General features: G+C 48.1%; 1 pseudogene; it reads right to left on the reverse strand.

The window, feature by feature from the left end:
- LOC123110799 (meiosis-specific protein PAIR3-like) overlaps window positions 1-10,676 on the reverse strand; it is a 21,080-nt pseudogene extending 10,404 nt beyond the window's left edge.
- Between the last annotated feature and the right edge of the window lie 9,371 nt (window positions 10,677-20,047).

Consider the following 20,047-nt stretch of genomic DNA (forward strand, 5'->3'; position numbering starts at 1 on the left):
CGCCGCGGAGGCCCCTGGATGCGGCGAGTACCACGGCAGGGCCGGTGGCCCGGTGGCGGCGGTCGGCGGCAGGGGCGGCGGCGGCCTGTAGGGGCTGGCCAGGTACAGCCGAATCCCCTGGACGGCTGTGACGAGGTCGTTGAGGACCCCGATGCTCTCCTCCGGGGTGTAGGCGGCGGCCGGTGGTGCGATGGAGGGCGCCAGCATCTGGGCGGTGGCGTCGCCGGAGGATGCGACCAGCGGCGCGGACGGGGAGGGCAGCGGCGCGGTGGTGACGGTCGGCAGCGGAAGCGACGGGGTGGGCGGCGGCGAAGACATGATCGGAACTGAGCTACCTGATACCAAATTGTTATGGCGCTGCTAGAAGGAGGGCGCGAGAGCCGGCCGGGGGCCTTTTTGCCCACGGCCGGGCAAGAGGGAAGGGATTTCCTTCTTAATTCTTGCTTGATTAGATTGATACATCTCCTCTCTTTATATAGAGAGGTTTACTTGACTCCCAAGCAAGGCTTACTTGACCCCTAAGCAAGCGACCCTTATCTCTAATTAACCCTAAGATTAATGGGCCCATTAGGCCCATTACGTACTCTAACAATATTACACTGTGTTTCTGTTCCTACGTATGTTGTCGAGCAAGGAGTTGATCCTCGGGCCGATTTCGCGAATCGATCTAAGTCTTAGGGGCTAGGATCAGCGGTTTCATGTTTTCCTTTAGGTGCATCTCGGATTTTAGGCCGACACACACCTTGAGGGCTACTGGCTATACATCTCGCCAGCAAATAAATTGCACCAATCGAAAATATATCTGCAAAAAATCAGCCCAAGACCGAGGTGGTACACCACCTCGGATACAGTCCGGCGTTGGACCTCGGATACAGTCCAGTGTTGGAGCGTGGATACAGTCCAGCGTTGGAGCCCGGCTGCAAAAAGACACCTCGGATGCAGTCCGGCGTTGGAGCTTGGATACAGTCCAGCGTTGGAGCTCGGACGAGAGAGGACACCGCCACACGGGAAACACTTCAAACCCGAGGTGTGGCGTAAAAATAACAAGGCATTAATAAAGGCCGAGAACTTAAAGAGGCTCCTCGGATACCCGACGTGTAAACTCTTCGGATTCACTTCGGCGATCCTCAAGATCAAAGATGAGAAGATTTGTTGAACCAGTTTTCAAGACCGACGACCGAAGGCGTAGAACAGTTCGAAAGGACCAAGGAGCGTCCCCAACTTGAAGACCGGTTCAAGGGGGCTACTAATGGTGTCTTGGACTAGGGGGTACTCACCACGTCGTCTCCCGACCAGGTGGGTCGGGCCGAGGACCCCCATGGCGGTTCACTCATGGGCCACTTCGGGCAGCCCATGCCGTATACAAGGAGGTTTCCACAAGACTTGGCGCACAAGACAAGGACTCTCCTAAACCCTAGGCCTCTGATGTATTATATAAACCAAGGCCAGGCTAGTCAATAGATAATCTAATATTCATCAGAACAATCTCGTGGTAGACACATGTACTCTATACTATCCCCCATATGAGTACAATCAAAAGCAGGACGTAGGGTATTATCTCTTCGAGAGAGCCCGAACCTGGGTAAAATCATGTGTCCATGTTACCATCGCTCCAAGACGCCTAGCTTAGGACCCCTACTACGAGATATGCCGGATATAGAACCGACACCCACCACATAACATTCAGCGGTATCTTATCATAGGCCTTCTCAAGCCAATGAACACCATATGCAGGTCCTCCTTTTGCTCCTTGTATCTCTGCATAAGTTATCGTACCAAGAAAATGGCTTCCATGGTCGACCTCTCAGGCACGAAACCAAACTGATTTTTGGACGCGCTTGTCATTCTTGTTAAGCGGTGCTCAATGACTCGCTCCCTTAGCTTATTGTATGGCTCATCGACTTAATTTCACGGTAACTAGTACAACTTTGAAAATCCCCAATGTTCTTGAAGAGCGGTACTAATACACTCCACCTCCGTTCTTCGGACATCTTGTTTGCTTGAAAATGAGGTCGAAAAGTTTAGCTAGCCATACTATCGATATGTCTCTGAGGCCTCTCTACACCTCAATGAGTATACCTAACCTCAGACTCCTGGATTCGTCGCACAAAACGCATGTTGGTATCATCAAAGGAGTCGTCCAGCTCTATGGTAGAGCTCTCATTCTCTCAATTGAGTAGCTTGTCAAAGTACTCTCGTCATCTATGCTTGATCTCCTGGTCCTTCACCAGAAGTCAATCTGCTCCGTCCTTATGCATTTGACTTGATTGACATCCTTGGTCTTCCTCTCTAGGATCTTGGCCATCTTATAGATGTCCCTTTCGCCTTCCTTCGTGTTTAAACGCTGGTAGAGGTCCTCATACGCCTGATCCTTGCTTCACTCACAGCTTGCCTATGTTTTAAAGGCGTCCCTAAGGCGACGCCTAGGCGTCGAAGCGCTCCCCCTCCGCTTTGGAAAATCGACCGCTTTGGGCGCCTAGGCGTCCAAAGCGCCCGCCTAGGCGTCGCCTAGGCGCCAAAGCGCCCCCCCTCCCTAAGGCGGTAAGGTGTCGCCTTAAAAACATAGCAGCTTGCTTTGCGATATTCTTGCCACCTTGTACTTCTCTATGTTGTTTGCACTCCAATCCAGGTGTAGGCGTCTGAAACAGTCTTCCTTCTCATTAATAGCCTTCTGGACATATTGTGCATCACCTCCTTCCTGCCAAGGGCCCTCCTTAATAACCCTCTCCTTGAAAGCCCAACCTGCCTCTCCCTTGAGCTTCCAACACTTCGTTCTAGCGACTTTAGCGCGCTTACCCCGCTGGACACGAATTCGAAAGCAGAAGTCAGCCACTACAAGCTTATGTGGAGGGACAACACTCGCTCTAGGTATCACCTTGCAACCAAGGCAAGCACGCATGTCTTCTCTTCTCGAGAGGGCAAAATCAATCTAGCTGAAGTGTTGAGCACTACTAAAAGTCACTAGATTGGATTCTCTCTTTTTAAAGATGGTGTTAGCTAAGATCATGTTGTAGGATAGAGCAAAGCTTAGGAAATCATGCCCTTATTGATTCCAACTGCCATAGCCAAAGCCCCCATGATATGACAAAGTGAATAATTGGCACTAATAATCCAGTAATTGTTCAAGTTGTTAGCGATGTTTCAGTTATATCAACACAGACTGATGATGCATATGTGCCAAAGTATGTTGGCGTTGATAAGAAATACGATGAGAAGATTGCAAATTTAGCTGTACATGCATGCATACTATGGCATTGACAGAGATGCACTTGCATAAGAAAGAGGAAAATAAGATACTGAAATATCATATGGTCAGCTGGCCTGACATTTGCAAGCCCCGGGAGCAAGGTGGCCTTGGTATCATGTGTTCTCAACGGATGAATATCGCCCTCCTCTCCCGCTGGCTTTGGCGAATCTCGCAAGGGCACGATGGACTTTGGCTTGACATCATCCGGAACAAATACTTGCGCGGACAGCCCCTCGCCTTTTGCCAAAAGTCTGGAGGCTCTCAGTTCTGGCAGTCGATTGTCCAGCTTCTTCCGGTTCTCCGTATCGGGACCTCCATCTCGGTGGGCTCGGGAGCAGCGACGCTGTTCTGGTTTGATCATTGGGCCGGGGACACTCCCTTCGCGGCTCGCTTTCCTGACCTCTTCTCCATCGCCGTCGACCCCGTGATTTCTGTTGATAGGGCCCTTCTTGACTTAGGGCGCCTTGCTTTCCGGCGGGCATTTGGCCCCATGGAATCCGCCGCCTGGCGTGAGTTGCTTGACTGTGTTGCTCTCCACGAACCGTTGGTGGATGGTGGCCCTGACCTGGTGCGATGGCGCCTTGAGCCTTCAGGCCAATTCTCCACCAAGTCGCTGTACATGGCCATCGCTCCATCCTCCGCCCCCCCTCCCCCTATCGACGGTTTGGTCCATCCGCCTGCCCCTGAAGATCCGTATCTTCATGTGGCAATGGATTCGCGGTCGGAACCCGTCCGGGGTGGAGGTGCGAAAGCGAAATGGCCCGGGTACTGGCATCTGCCTGCTCTGTGGGGTTCCCGAAGACTCGAACCACATTTTCTTCTCCTGCGTCTCCGCCCAGTTCCTCTGGAGCTGTTTTCGCGAAGCGGTCGGTGGAGATTGGTGTCACACCAACTTCCGGGACTTATTTGCCGAACTCCAGATGTCCCCCGCGACTTCTCGCCACATTAGGTGGCTTGAGATTGGGGTCCTTGCCTGGACCCTCTGGACCGTCCGCAATAAGCTAGTGATTCAGCACACTCCTCTTCGTCGGGCTGCTGACGCTCTTTTCAAACTCTCGGGTTTCTTGCAGCTTTGGCGGCCGCTTAACCGCCCCCTGGACCGCGTCGCCATCTCCGCCTTCATCGCAGGCCTCCGATCGATGGCCGTCCACCTGTCGCCGCCGCCTCCGCCGGAGCCAGACTAGGCGATTTCTTCGTCCGGCGTGCTCTGTCCTTTTTTCTTTTTTGGGCTTGTTGAGTTGTACCCTCAGCAGAACCTATGTACTTTATTGTGAGACTTGGGTGTGTGCGTGTGTGTGGACTTGATTCTGTATGTTTGCTCTCTGGCGGTTTGCTTTATTTATAAAGCGGGGCGAAAGCCTTTTTCAGTAATAAGATACTGAACGTGCATGCATTACGTGGGAAGAGGTACATGTGTGTGCATGGAAGGAAGGGTTCATACACTAGCACGTTGGTTCAAGGTGTGCATCAATCTGGTTGTTTGTTTTGGTTGCCACTTCCAGAACAAGTCCAGGTTGTACACGTACAGGAGATTTGTCTCTTTGAGATTGATCACAAAATCCTAGTCTGCTACTTCTTCTCAAGTTAATAACCCCATGCACCCCTTCAAAACTTGTGTTAGATGTGCCCACATGGCCATTGAGGTGTCCTCCTATGAAGAGCTTCTCGCCAATAGGTACACAACTAGCCATGTCCTCCAGGCCTTCCCAGAACTCCCTCTTGGTGCTCTCATTGTGGCCTACTTGCGGGGCATATGCGCTGATAACATTAAGAACCAAGTCCCCAACGACCAGCTTAGACCAGGATAATCCCGTCCCCATGCCTCTTGATGTCTACCACTCCATACTTGAGACTCTTGGCAAAAAACACTTAGCAAAAAACACTAATGAAACGCATTTAAAATAGCATGAATGCACATGACAGAATATACCACATGTTGCTTCTATTCCATCTGAATGGCTTCTCATGAGCAAGCACTTCATACAATAGTTAAGAGTGAGTGTGCCATGCTTTGGAGAGCCTTAACCTTAAAGACACAGTAGGACTGTTGGATGCTCAGGTGCTGATAGTGATTGATCAATGATTGCTATGAAAAAATGGTGGAAATAAAGCTGATGCAATAAGTAGGACTACCGGTCATAGCTAAAAAAAACATGCCTAAGCTCTAAGTGATAGCAAAACACACCTAGCGTTTAATGTGCACATATTTGCGCTTAAGCATGTGCTTTGGTTAGAAAAGTGCATGGCAGTGGGAAAATGCAAATTAACACCTTGCGTTTCAAAAAAAAAAACTTTGCTATTGGATGCTCTGACTCCCAATGTTTAACTTTTTTTTCAGGAAAAAGGACAGGAGCTCTGTCAATAGTATTTAACCGGTAATAGATACACAGAGAAACAGTCAATTTATATATGTAAATACATAAAGGAAAATGTGCCCCAGAAGAGTATTGTCCTCATGCAGAACAGAAGGGATAATATGATAGCATTAATCTTGACATGCATAGGTTAGTTAGTGGCATAGCCGGCCGCGTCGTGGAGTCAGTACGTGGTTAGTTGGTGTGTAGCCAAGTCAAGTGCATGCGCTTAGTGGTTGTTAGCTAGCGTGGTGCGTCAGTGTATGCATGTTGGCCTAGTCTTGTGCGTGAGTGGCATAGGAGCCGGGCAGGCTGTTGCCCTGGTAGCGTGTGTGCGCGTGTGCTACTTAAACAGATGTAGGTGGTAGAGCAAGAGTAGCCAGAGAGAGATGTAGCCTCTCGGAGTGTATGTGTTCTCGCCGTGGGGTGGTGTGTGTGTGGCAGAGTTCGAGCTCGCCGGAAATACAAGGGGCTGTTTGTGTGGCCGGAGGCGTTTGTGCGCCGGGAAACCTCGTGTCCTCTCTCTCTCTTGTTTCTTCCTTGTCTCCGGTGATCGCCGTGGTTCAGTGAGTAGGCTAGACACCAACAATTGGTATCATGAGCTGGTTCATCTTGGGCGTCGTTCTCCTTGCCGGAGGCGTGCCGGCGGTGGCGGAGTTCGCCGGCGGCTGCACGATGCTCCGGGCCGTGTGTCGGTCTATGGAGGTGCGCGGTGCGGCGACGAGGCCGCGGTGCCTGCGGCGGCACAGTGAGGAGGCCGCGGAGGACCTTCGTGGTGGCGACTTCAACGACACACGGCGGCATGGCGGCATGGAGGTGTTGCGCTGCGGTTGAGGCTGCAGCGGTGCAAGGCAATAAGCCGTGGCGGCGAGCCAGGCGCGACCGGTGCGTGTTATGGGTGCGCACTGGACGCGTCGGGCGCGTCGGGACCACGGGCGCGCGTACGAGCGTGCGGTTGACGTTGGGAGGAGGCGTATGTCGCCGTTGTGCTCGAGTCCGTGCTCGAGTTCGGCTACATCCTTCCGGCATTTGTCGCTGGCGGCTGCCATGGCGGAGGCGGAGGCGGCGAGCGGTGAGCGTCTGGTGCGGTCGGGCTCGGCGGGCGCGTCGGGTGCGCGCGGAATGTGCGGGACGCACTGGTGCGGTCGGGCTCGTTGGGCGCGTCGGGTGCGTGCGGAACGTGCAGGGTGCAAAGGGACGCCAGGCGTGTGTCGCCGGCGGAGAAGGAGCTCGGCGTGTGTCGCCGGAGTCGTGACGGAGCATCGTGCGACCGGCGTCGGTGCGCCAGGTCGGGTCCACGGGCTGGCTCACGGCTGTGACGACGACAACGACGCAAGCTGCATCAACTCCGGCGACGACAGGCACACGGCACGTCGCAGCGGGCGCGGAGGCGCGTGATGATGTCAAGCGAAGGCGTTCAAGACGACGGTCGACGGCAAGGCATATCAAGATTAGGAAGGAAATTGATAGCATTAATCTTGACATGCATAGGTTAGTTAGTGGCATAGCCGGCCGCGTCGTGGAGTCAGTACGTGGTTAGTTGGTGTGTAGCCGAGTCAAGTGCATGCGCTTAGTGGTTGTTAGCTAGCGTGGTGCGTCAGTGTATGCATGTTGGCCTAGTCTTGTGCGTGAGTGGAATAGGAGCCGGGCAGGCTGTTGCCCTGGTAGCGTGCGTGTGCGTGTGCTACTTAAACAGATGTAGGTGGTAGAGCAAGAGTAGCCAGAGAGAGATGTAGCCTCTCGGAGTGTATGTGTACTCGCCGTGGGGTGGTGTGTGTGTGGCAGAGTTCGAGCTCGCCGGAAATACAAGGGGCTGTTCGTGCGGCCGGAGGCGTTTGTGCGCCGGGAAACCTCGTGTCCTCTCTCTCTTGCTTCTTCCTTGTCTCCGGTGATCGCCGTGGTTCAGTGAGTAGGCTAGACACCAACATAATAGTACTCTGTAAACTAACACCGTCACCTCGGTTTTATAAATGTAGCACTAAATCTGAAAGGAACAAAACATACTCTAGAGAACTATTGATTTGCATGTAAATAGTATTAATGTGTATTGAAAGTTGCAAAGTCAGTATTCTGACCTTTCCCAAAGCTTGGAATAGAAATTTGAGCCATTTCATCTTCAGTTGGCGGAATGGGTGAAAGAATTGGTTGTTTTTTGTCCTCGCTTTCTTCTGGAGAATTAGGACATCCACTGTTACGTAACTCATCGGTTTTATCCATCCCGTCCTGGATATCAGCAGTACATGAATGAGTGACAAACAGATAGAGTTACTCTGTGACATGAGTATAGAGAAAACAAATTTACAATGGCTGGGAAAAGATTTATAGAGTTGGAAAGCCTACCAATGGCTCAGACCCTGGATCAGAAGTATAGGAGCTTGATCTTGACCTGTTCACACTTTTTGGATACTTGGGGCTGTATGTGTCATCATGTAGCATTTCACTTCTATCGCGGTAGCCATTTACATTAGTTGCAAAAGTAGGACTCACAAAGTCATCTCGCATGTCTCTGAATCTGTCTGCCAATGGACTGGCAAACTTCTCTCCAAGTTTACCATTTACCTGGGGATTTGCCTCATTGTCCCATGGGTACATTTTCGGTTCAGGTGATGCACTAGCAGCACCAGATGGTGGCGAGTTAAAATTATTTCCCGGTGCTTTATGTGCCTGGGGGCTTCTGTCTGAAGCTTTGCTCAAATTAGCATTCCCCTTGCGGTGCAGCAATGAAGAATAATTTTCCTTGCTCTTTGATGAAATATTCTGAGAAGAGAGCTTATCTTCACCCGCATTCAGTGTCGTGGGCAGCAACTTTTCTGAAAACTGCATCTTCTGAGGCCCAACTTTAGCCATTCCATTCAGCAGTTTCTCCCTTGTAGGGCTTCCAGAACAGCTCTCAGCAGTTTTCCCAGTTCGTGACAAAGAAGAAAAGGAGGTGGTTTTCTCTCCTTTATTCTCTGATGGTGCATTTCTAGAAGATAGCTGTCCTCCCCAATCATCCGGTGTGATCTTTTCAGAGATCATGTCAGAACAATGGACCTTCTTAAGCTCTACTTTAGCCTTCCTATTTGAGCTTCTAAGATTTCTCAGGCAGCCAGGGTTACCTATTGCAGATTTCCCCGCAGTTTTGGGTGTGCATTTCTCATCAAAAATAAATACATTGTCCAGTGTTTTCTTTTTTGGGTGCAGAACATGAAGTAGACAATGGTTTCTTTGCACTCTGGCTCTTATCCTGCTTCTTGGAGACTGTTGGTGCTTTCTTGCGACCCAAGGTGCGAGTAACAGGCCTTATTTCAACTACTTGTGGAGTATAAGAATCTGACTCAATTGGATCAGTGGATGGTTTACTCTTTGCATAGGTAGCTGTTTGACAGCTCAGCAGATCAGGTGTCTTGATATTATCAGGAAAAGGTGATGTGTAGACCTTCTTGTTCCCTGAAGATGGTCCATTGGCAGTTAAACTTTTAGGTTGGTTAGGTGTCTCATTGTCTTCAGGGTTTGGTGAAGCAACAGTATGCTTGGTTTGTGATGTACCAAGGATCTCCCACAGCTTCATCCTGAGAACTTCGCTGTTGGGTTTGGTTTTATCTGCAGATTCCACTTGGCGCTTTCCTTGTGAATTCACAAAGGGCGTCTCTTGCAGTTGGTCGAGCTGGCTGTCTCGTTCTTTTCTTGCTCCAAAGGAAAAGGTTCCGGTTTGCTCACGTGCATGGTCATCAGGTTGTGATAGAGAAGCCTTAACAGGGGCGGCTTCGGGTGCCTCTGTAGCAGATCCACCATGGTTTGCAGCTTCTTGTGAGACCCGGAATGATGCACTATAACCTTTCAGGGGTCTAGATCTTCCATCGGTTCCCTGAGACAGGTTCCTCTCGAATGCAGGGACAGTAGCAGCATCTCTGCTTCTTGATACAGAACCTGGCCTTGGAATTGGGATGCCAATTGATACCTTAGGAAATTTACCAGATGGATACAGGTTGCTGGCCAAACTCCAGTAATCACTTGATGTAGCCTAGACACATCATAATGCATGAGTTGTTAAATACTCCTCTGCTCTTATATTTCTTTACAGAGGGAGTACTACTGTGAAAGAAAAGCTAAAGCTGAAACAGGTGGCACATCCTACAATTTAGCAGAGGAAGTTGTTACTCACCTTCTGGATATTCGGCTTTTCAATTTCCGCCATTGCAGCTTCTGGGATAATAACAGACCAAATTAACTAAAGTTGAATCTGATAAAAGGAGAACAAGAGAATTAGGTAAGGTTCCACCAATGTTAGAGCATCTTTTAGGATCAAATTGAGCTCCACAGATGTATAAATAGTTATACAATATGAGACTATAAGTCATGCCTGAGACCAAATTTGGAAATGCACAGAAGACATAACTGTGCAAAATATTCTCGTCAAGTGCAACTTGTGCCAGGTCTGAATTGCTATGCAGTACTATAATGAGTCAAATTGAATATGCTGCTGAGAGTAAGAGCATACCAACCAGATCGACTTAGCTTACTAGGAGAAATACTAGGACCAGCCCCTTCTAAGCATATTGAATTAATATAAAAGACTAAATAACAGGTGCAACTGTGTCATAGAGCACCGGACTAAACGTGGTCTCAGCATTCAGAGATCGTCTTCCACAAGCATTACAGCTTAGGTCGAGTAACTTAACTCGGGAAAGCAATACTGACACATTTGTAAGACTTGCGGCAGCGAACCGCGTGTAAAAAAACATTCCAACAATAAGATCCATGGAGGATCAGGTGTTCCATAGCAACCAATCGGAACCGAGCGGACCACAGCGAAATCAGACGACGTGAGCGGGAAAAAAAATGCAATAACAAGCGTGCAACCGAGGCGAAATTAGAACGTATAGATTAGGAAATCCACAGATGGGCACCTAATTCCAACTAATAAACCCTAAAAGTTCGCGTGCGGCGGCGAGGTACACCGGGGTAGCAGGCCGGCGGCGAGGTAGACCAGGGGCGCGGCCGGCGGCAGGGAAGACCTAGGCTTCGGTCGCCATGGTCGCCAGAGAGAGAGAGAGAGGTGAGGGGTGGCGGGAGGGGGGGATATTTCGGGAGGGGTGGCGATTTCCGGAGGAAAAAGTTCATTTTAAACCTTAAACTTGCAGCCAAGGAGTCGTTTCGGCAGAGGTGAGCTGAATCAAAATCCAATTTCAATGGTTGGCACTCTGAACTTATTAATCCTGGTTTAAATCAAACCCTGAAACTGTTTGAACATCAGGAAAGAGATGATCCTGAGATTACATCTCTCAGGTCGCTCCTTTGATGGGCCGGCCAACCTGCAAAATAGTAACAATTTTTATTTTTTACAAATAGGTGCATGATATTGAAAAATGTTCGCAAATCAGAAAAAATGTGTAAAAATATTCTTAAATACAAAAAAATCAGGAGTTTGGAAAACTGTTCGTGAACTAAAAAATGTTCGCAAATCTGGAAAGAAATTGGGAAATAGAAAATATTCTCAATTTGAAACATCTTCAGGAGTTTGGAAAAATGTTCGCAAATATGAAAAGGGTTCCTGCATTCGAAAAATTTCCATGAACTCCAAAGTTCATGAATTTGAAAAAATATCATGAACTAAAAAATGAAAAAAAAAACACGAACTCAAAAATGGAAAAAAATCACGAACTCGAAAATGTTTGCAAAATTATAAAGTGTTCATGAATTTGAAAAAAGTTCATGAGTTTGAAAATCTTTCGCGAAGTTGAACCAATGTCCACAAACTCGAAACATGTTCGCGAAGTCAAAATATATTTGTGAATTTGAATTAGTTTTCATGATTTTATTTTTAAAACATTCACAAGTTTGAAAGATGTTCAAGAATTTTATTCAAAAATATACATCAAAGTAGATGCATAATGTTCAAAAAAAGAAATCAGGTAATAAAATAGAAAAAAAGAAAGAAAAAAGTAAATAAAAAATGTCTAAGGAAATTGTAAATTAAAAAGGAACAAAAAGGGATATAAAATGATAATAGAAATTACGGAAACAGAAAATCAAAAGAGAGAAAAAAGAGTTATTCGCCACGAGTATGGAAAAAAAGAAATTACGAAAACCAGCTTAAATTCGCTACGCAAGGGGGCACAAATACAAAAAGAAATCAGTTACTGGACGACCCGCATGAGACTAGAGGTGGAAAATAAATATGACAGGTGGGTCAAATCAGACAGCCAAAGTAGCAAATTATCCCATTTTGGGATATGTTGGGGATATAACCCCACGGTGAGACTCGCCCTAGCAGGGTCGAGTTAGGTTGTTGGCGACTCAATAAGAAAGCCTTAGACAGGCCCAAGAAACCAAGACACAGAGCCAGGAGGCGGCTTACTAGGTGGACCGATTGAAGGCCCAAGACCAGAAGACGGTGCGTGACCCGGAAGTGTAAGCCGCCCCATGACGACTTGCCAAAGAAGGCAAAGGGATTTAGAGCCGGGGTCGGTTATGAAGTATAAGCCTGAAAGTGCGTTATATCAACTAGAAGGGGGGTGAATAGGCGATTTTTATGAATTCTTCACTAAGGAATTTGCCGGTGAGGAAATTCCTTAGCGAAGAACTACAAGCAGCGGAATAAGTACTCAGAAGTAAGCATAACAGAATACAAGCATGGTCATTATGATGAAATGAAGACTAGCACAGAGTACAAAAAGCGTAATCACAGGATAACACAAGATGAAGACAAACAGACTGAAGAAATTGAACTGAGGAAATAGAGAAAGTCTTCAGTCAAAGTCTTCAAACACAGATATGAACAAACATTCAACACAGTAATGAGGAAATGAAAGAGTTGAGGAAATAGAACCAGTTAGGTTGGTGAAGACAATGATTTGGTAAACCAGTTCCAATTGTTGTCTCAGTTGTACGTCTGGTTTGAGCGGCTGAGTATTTAAACTCGAGGACACGCAGTCCCGGACACCCAGTCACTGAGCACGCAGCTCAGGACACCTAGTCCTCACTGTATTCTCCTTGAACTAAGGCCACGCGGCCTCGTCCAATCACTCGTGGTAAGTCTTCAGGTGACTTCCAAACCTTCACAGACTTGGTCACTCGGCGATCCACAATTCCTCTTGGATGCTCTAGACCTTGACGCCTAACCGTCTGGAAGAAGCACAGTCTTCAAAGGTAACAAGCGTCGGATCCATGCAGGATCAATTTCTTCAGTGATGCTCAATCACTTTGGGTTTGTGGGGGTTTGGTTTTGGGTTTTCCTCACTTGATGATTTTCGCTCAAAGTCCTCGGAGGATGGGTTGCTCTCAAATGGCAAGTGTCAAGTTCTCTCGGAGCAGCCAACCAGCTAGTGGTTGTAGGGGGCGGCTATTTATAGCCTAGGGAGCAGCCCGACATGTAAGACATAAATGCCCTTCAATGATATGACCATTAGGTGGATAGGATATTTTGGGACAGCTGGCGCGCAGCACAGCAACGGTCAGAAATTTGACTCTCAAATTCCTCAGGGCTATCATGTTCCTCACTGTGTAGGCAATTCGCACTGACGAATTCCTAACTCCTCAGTCAGAACAAATTCATCAGCGACCAGAAGATCTTTGTCTCTGTCACTGAAGAAAATGACTGAGCTGTATGAGATTTCCAAAGGCTTCACTCGAAGGGATTGGTAGGTGTAGGATTTTGAGTTGAGCATCACATGGAAATTTTTCCTTAGTATTTCCTCGACCCCCTTTAATAGTATGGTGTTTCCTATGACTCAAGAAAGAGAAAATGAAACTACGAAAACAAAAGTCTTCACGCTTCATGTTCCTTAAATGAATACCAAGTCTTCAAGGTCACACCAATTTCTTCACTTTCAAAGTCTTCAGAATATCAAAGTCTTCAGTTGAAGAACTTCATTTTTAGGGGTCGACTTTCTCTGTAAATATCAAACTCCTCATAGACTTATAGACCTGTGTACACTCACAAACGCATTAGTCTCTTAACCTATAAGTCTTCAATACACCAAAATCACTAAGGGGCACTAGATGCACTTACAATCTCCCCCTTTTTGGTGATTGATGACAATATAGGTTAAGTTTTCAACGGGGATAAATATATGAAGTGTAAATACTAATATTGAGGAATTTGATTGCAAGATATAGAAGAACTCCCCCTGAAGGTGTGCATAGTGAGGAATTTGCTATTGAGGCAATGCACATTTGAAGAGTTGAATCATGGAGATCTCCCCCTATATCTTGTAATTCATACACGCATTTGATATATAATATGAAGAATTTGAAATGCATGATGAAATATGGTGCCTGATGAAATTCAACATGCGTGCAATAATATTAACGAGGAATAAGCATGCAGAATAGCACATCAAAAGTATCAGATCATAGTGCATCAAAAATCAGAGCACCATTCAAAAGTATCAGAGCACCATCGGGTTTAAGATTACAACTCGATCCAATAAAAGTTTCGGAAGAACGAGAGTTGTAACTTAAAAAAACGCCCTTTGTATAGACCCGCTTGAAGACTAACTCAGATTTCTCCCCCTTTGTCATCAAATGACCAAAAGGATCGAAACTGAGGACTAACGCCCCTGAAGAATTTCAAGTTGATGGAGGAGCGCCAGCGTTGTCGGGGTTGTTTGTTGTAGCAGGGCCTGCCGCAGTGTCGTCCAAATCTTCATACTCATCAGTGTCACGCGATGAAGAATAAGAGCTGGCCACCGGTGGAGGAACTTTGACCCTCTTGAATTTCTTCGGAGGAGGTGCAGACCAGTCAAATTCTTCCTTAAGACCCATGGTCTTCAGTTCTTCAGCGCTATAAACATGAGTGAGGACAGCCCAGGTGCGGTTGAGGGTTTCATGAAGGTAGTAGTGGTTCTTCTTCACTGCATTGTGTGTTGAGGTCATATTGTGAAGAATTGCACCAAACTGACGCTTTACCCATTTGTGATTGCGATCAACCTTCTGATGAAGACTGAGGAGTAACTCACGGTCAGTCATCACCCTGGGTGCTGTGGCTTGAGGATTTTGCTTGGCTGAGGTATCTGCGGCAGAGTCATGTGTGGCAGAGTCGTCATTGGTAGAGTAAGATGTAGCCAGGCGAAATTGACCATCCAATGGACGAATGCCTTCATCGATCACAGCAGCTGCCTTGCCTTTATCATCCGATGATGAAACTGTCCGTTTGAGGACTTCAATGGGAGGCAAGTAGCTACCCGTGGTTCAGAGTGTCAGCTTTGTAATTCAGTGAAGATCTTGCCCTTATGAATCTCATAATCCAAGGCGCATAGGGCTTCAGATCGAATGGTGACATAGCAACATTGGCCAGAGTCCTCATGAAGAAATCATGGAAGTTGACGGGAACGCCATGAATGATGTTGAAAAGCATATTCTTCATGATGCCAACGACTTCTTCATCATTTGAGTCGTGGCCTTTGATAGGACTCATTGTCTTCGTCAAAATGCGATAGCCAGTCCGAGGCACATAGAGTAACTCCTTGACGAGGAATTTGGTTCGTGGGGCCTGCCCTGGCTTCAAAGGCTTCAAGAGCACTTGCATATAGTGATTTGTCAGTTCAGGGTCATTGTAGATGCAACGTGCACTGTCATGGGGAGGATCAAGAGGAAGGACACGAAGCAATTCAGTTGCCGGTGCCTTATAATGAGTGTTTTCAGTCATCCAATCCAGCACCCATGAATTGACATCTTCAGCGTCTCCAGTGATATGCAGTGTGGCGTAGAACTGAAGAATGAGTTCTTCATTCCAATCACAGATGTCAGTGCTGAAATTGAGTAATCCTGCGTCGTGAATAACACTGAGGACTGGCTCGAAGCATGGCAGAGATTCCATGTCCACGTGAGGAATATGTTCATGATCGAAGATTCTGTCCTTGTCAAACAGCACTGAGGAATAGAAGTTGGCTTGACTAGCAGTCCAGAAACGCCTCTTCCTTATGCGAGCAGAGTCATAGGGGTTGTAGTCAGTGAAGAATACATGCTCGGAAAAGAAGTCTTCAGCCTTGAACTTCTGTTTGCTTGAGAACGGATTCTTCGGCTTTGGCAGAGGGGTGTCAGTGAGTTGCAGTACCACCTCAGGAATCGCGAGCTCAGGTTCTTCAGGCTGAGGAATTTCTAGTTCCTCTTCTTGTGCAACTTGAGGATCAGCAGCAGCAGGTTCTTCAGCACTAGCGGCTGGAATATCTTCATGAACAGAGGGAGTGGGATGAGTTTCTTCAGAGCCCATCTGAACTATTGTTGCCGGGGACTGAGGAATCTATTGGATAGGTGTGAATGGAGGAGTATTGGGATGCTGACTTTCCCAAAAGTCATCATTCATCACAGGTGTGGTGCATCCAATATCCACATCTTCATCTTCATTTTCTATTTCCTCAACACCAGCCTCTTCAGCTGTGAACTGAGGCATAGGTGAGGAAATGACTGGCGTTGAAGGGATTGCGTCCACTTCAATGTCTTCATCAAGCTGCTCTGACGTAGCAACAGAATGATTTTCTTCATCAGATCCACTTGGGATCTTATAGTCTTCTCCATAAGGAACAATTTCCTTTGATGACATGGAGGAAATTGGAACAACATCAATAGGATTTTCAAAAGAGCTGGTCATTGGCTTCATTTTCTTTGCAGCCGAAGAATTTGACGCAGCTGATGCCTTCCTTTTCTTCACTGCAGCTCGCTCTGCAGCCTTGGTCTTCTTCACTTCATAGGCAGATGGAAGAATTGGAGTTGGTGTAGGCGCGGGAGGAGCTGAGGAATCTGGTTCATTTTCTTCAGGCGCAACTGATGCAGTTGTCCTGATCTCTTCAGTTTCTTCAGGCGCACCACTAGTGGATGCCCTGGCAATTTCTTCAGCGGCTGGAATGGAGTCATCAGCCCTGGAACTAGCATTTTCATCAGCAGGCTGAAAGTCATCAGCGGTGTTGGCATGTTCTTCAGCAGGCTGAGCAGAGTCTGCAGCCTGAAGATTTTTGAGGGAGTCCTGGACTAGGGGGTGTCCGGACAGCCGGACTGGTATCGTCAGCCGGACTCCAAGACTATGAAGATACAAGATTGAAGACTTCGTCCCGTGTCCGGATGGGACTTTCCTTGGCGTGGAAGGCAAGCTTGGCGATACGGATATGTAGATCTCCTACCATTGTAACCAACTCTGTGTAACCCTAGCCCTCTCCGGTGTCCATATAAACCGGAGGGTTTTAGTCCGTAGGACACAACAACCATTACAACAATCATACCATAGGCTAGCTTCTAGGGTTTAGCCTCCTTGATCTCGTGGTAGATCCACTCTTGTACTACCCATATCATCAATATTAATCAAGCAGGACGTAGGGTTTTACCTCCATCAAGAGGGCCTGAACCTGAGTAAAACATCGTGTCCCTCGTCTCCTGTTACCATCCGCCTAGACGCACAGTTCGGGACCCCCTACCCGAGATCCGCCGGTTTTGACACCGACATTGGTGCTTTCATTGAGAGTTCCTCTGTGCCGTCACCGATAGGAAGGATGCCTCCTCCCGTCTTCAAGGACGGTATTTTCACCAAAGGAGCCTTGGCCGCTGGCCAAACTATCCGGCTAGGTGGTTTTCTTATGACCGCCTGTCCGGCCACCGCTTCGACAATGACCTCTCAAGTCGTCAAAAGCAATCTTCACGTCAGCTCGGAATTCGCCGAGCGGCTGGATCCAATAGAGCTCTTGTCTGTAAACGAGCTCTTGGATCGCATCGCCGCCCTGGGAGTCGCTACAGACTACAATCAGATCGGGCTTAAAACCGATCTGAGAGAGATTAACTCTCCCCAGGTCACCCACCATGTTGCAGTGGTAGAGGAACAATGCGGCGACTCTTCTCCTGTATTGAAAACTAGTCATGTCCGGGCTCCCGAACCCCCCATGCCGGATTCCTGCGGAGGGACGGACTTCGATCAAGCACTGAACTTAAAGTCAGGCATCGAACCAGACTCGTTGGACAACGTCCAGCAATCCAAGCTTCCAAATTTGGAAACTTCTTGGCCTTCGAGCCTTGAGATGGGTAGGGTTCCGGACTTAATTCCACCCACCCGCCCGGACATATGCGATCTATCTCTAATCCGTCAAGAGCCCGCTGAGACAGTACATCACTACTGGGCCAGATTCCTCCTGGTTATGGACAGGATAAAGGACTGCCGAGAGGAAAACGCAATCTCAATTTTTTGTAATAATTGCACGGACGAGGGAATCTTGAACGCCGTCAGCCATCGTGAAATTACACGCTTCGCCGACCTGGCGTCCATAGTACAAAAGTACTGTGCGATGGAGAGTTTCCGGACAACCGAAAATAAGTTTTGGGACAATCCGGCCCCGAATACAACCCTAGTCCGCAACAAAAGGGTGCATTACACTCAGGCACCAGATACAAAAACCAAAAAGCAAAAACCCCATAAAGGGCACGGAACCGTACTGGAGGGATGGCTTAGCGGACCCTGTAAAATTCATAGTACAGAGGGCGTCATCCCAACACATAGCCTTCGAGCATGTTGGATATTACGGCAGGTGGCCAAAAGTGGCGAGGAGCTTCTAGCCCCGGAAAACCACTCCAACAATACCGGTACGATATCAACAGTCTTCGAGACTTTCGCATCAAATAATATGCGGAAACGAACAATCTGCAGCCTCGCCGAAGTCTACCAAGTAGCAACAACAAATCCATGGAGCGACACAGCCATCACCTTCAACGCCAGCGACGAACCTAAATTCCGAACAGCCCGAGCACCAGCCGCACTGGTACTTAGTCCAATAGTGGACGGCTTTCGACTTACAAAGGTCCTCATGGATGGCGGCAGCGGATTAAACCTCATCTATGAGGAAACTCTTCAAAAAATGGAAATGGACTGGAGCCGCGTTGAGCGAAGCAGCACAACCTTCAGAGGAATAATCCCTAGGCGGGAAGCACGCTGCACCGGAAAAATCACACTCGATGTGGTGTTCGGCTCACCAGACAATTACAGATCCGAAGAAGTCACGTTCTAAGTGGCCCCGTTCAACAGCGGATATCACGCTATATTAGGACGAGAGGCATTCACAATTTTTCAAGCAGTACCCCATTACGGGTACATGAAGCTCAAAATGCCTGGGCCCGGCGGAATAATCACTCTCGTTAGTGATCTGAACATAGCACTCCGCGCCGAAAACAAGACAGCCGCGTTAGCCCTGGAGGCACTATCTGAAGCCCTAGCGGCAGAAGAACTCACCGCGCTGCGCTCTACTGTGAATAGGGACGATGTGATACTCGATAAGAGATCCAAGTCCACCTCCTTTAAACCAGCGGACGAAATAGTAAAATTCTAGGTCCATCCAACGGACCCCACAAAGACGGCTTCCATCGGGGCACAGTTGAACCCTGATGTAAACGCCGCACTGCGAGAATTCCTTCGGGAAAATTGGGACATTTTCGCCTGGCACCCTTCGGATATGCCCGGAATCCCACGCAGATTGGTAGAATACAGCCTAAACATCCTAAAAGGATTCAAGCCAGTCAAACAAGCTCTTCGATGATTTTCCAAACCGAAAAGACAGGCAATGGGAGAAGAGCTAGCCAAACTATTGGAAGCCGGATTCATCAGAGATATCAAACATCCGGATTGGATAGCGAACCTAGTAATGGTACCAAAGAAGGACAAATCCTGGCGCCTATGTGTCGATTTTAAAGACCTCAACAAGGCATGCCCAAAGGATCCCTTCCCCCTCCCCCGCATCGACCAGATAATCGACGCTACCGCAGGACACGATTCACTGTGCTTCCTTGACGCATACTCCGGCTACCATCAAATCAAGATGGCGGAAGCAGACCAAGCCGCAACGGCATTCATCACTCCATATGGACCATTCTGCTTCAACACGATGCCCTTCGGACTTAAAAACGCCGGCGCAACATATCAGCGCATGATTCAAACATGTCTGGCCACCCAGATCGGCAAAACAGTAGAGGCATACGTAGACGACGTAGTCGTCAAAACCAAACACGTCGAAACTCTAGTAGACGACTTGAGGCTCACATTCAACAACCTCAGAGCATATGACATCAAGCTGAATCCGGAAAAACGCGTTTTCGGCGTACCAGCCGGAAAGCTCCTGGGCTTCATTGTATCCGATAGAGGAATTGAAGCAAACCCAGCCAAAATCCGAGCCCTGTCACAGCTAGATATTCCAAAAGACCTCAAACAAATACAAAAATTGACTGGATGCATGGCGGCTCTAAGCCGCTTTATCTCCCGTCTAGGAGAAAAGGCATTGCCCCTCTATCGCCTCCTTAGGCGCACCGAACACTTCGAGTGGACGGATGCTGCCACTGCCGGACTCGAAGAAATAAAAGCCATATTGGCAACAAATCCGGTCCTGGCTGCGCCCAATCTGGGCGAACCAATGTTGTTATATATCGCGGCAACACATCAAGTTGTAAGCGCGGTACTCGTCGAACAACGAGAGACAGAAGGGCATAAATTCCCTCTTCA

This window comes from Triticum aestivum, chromosome 5B (genome assembly GCF_018294505.1).
Source record: "Triticum aestivum cultivar Chinese Spring chromosome 5B, IWGSC CS RefSeq v2.1, whole genome shotgun sequence".
In the NCBI taxonomy this organism is placed as follows: domain Eukaryota; kingdom Viridiplantae; phylum Streptophyta; class Magnoliopsida; order Poales; family Poaceae; genus Triticum; species Triticum aestivum.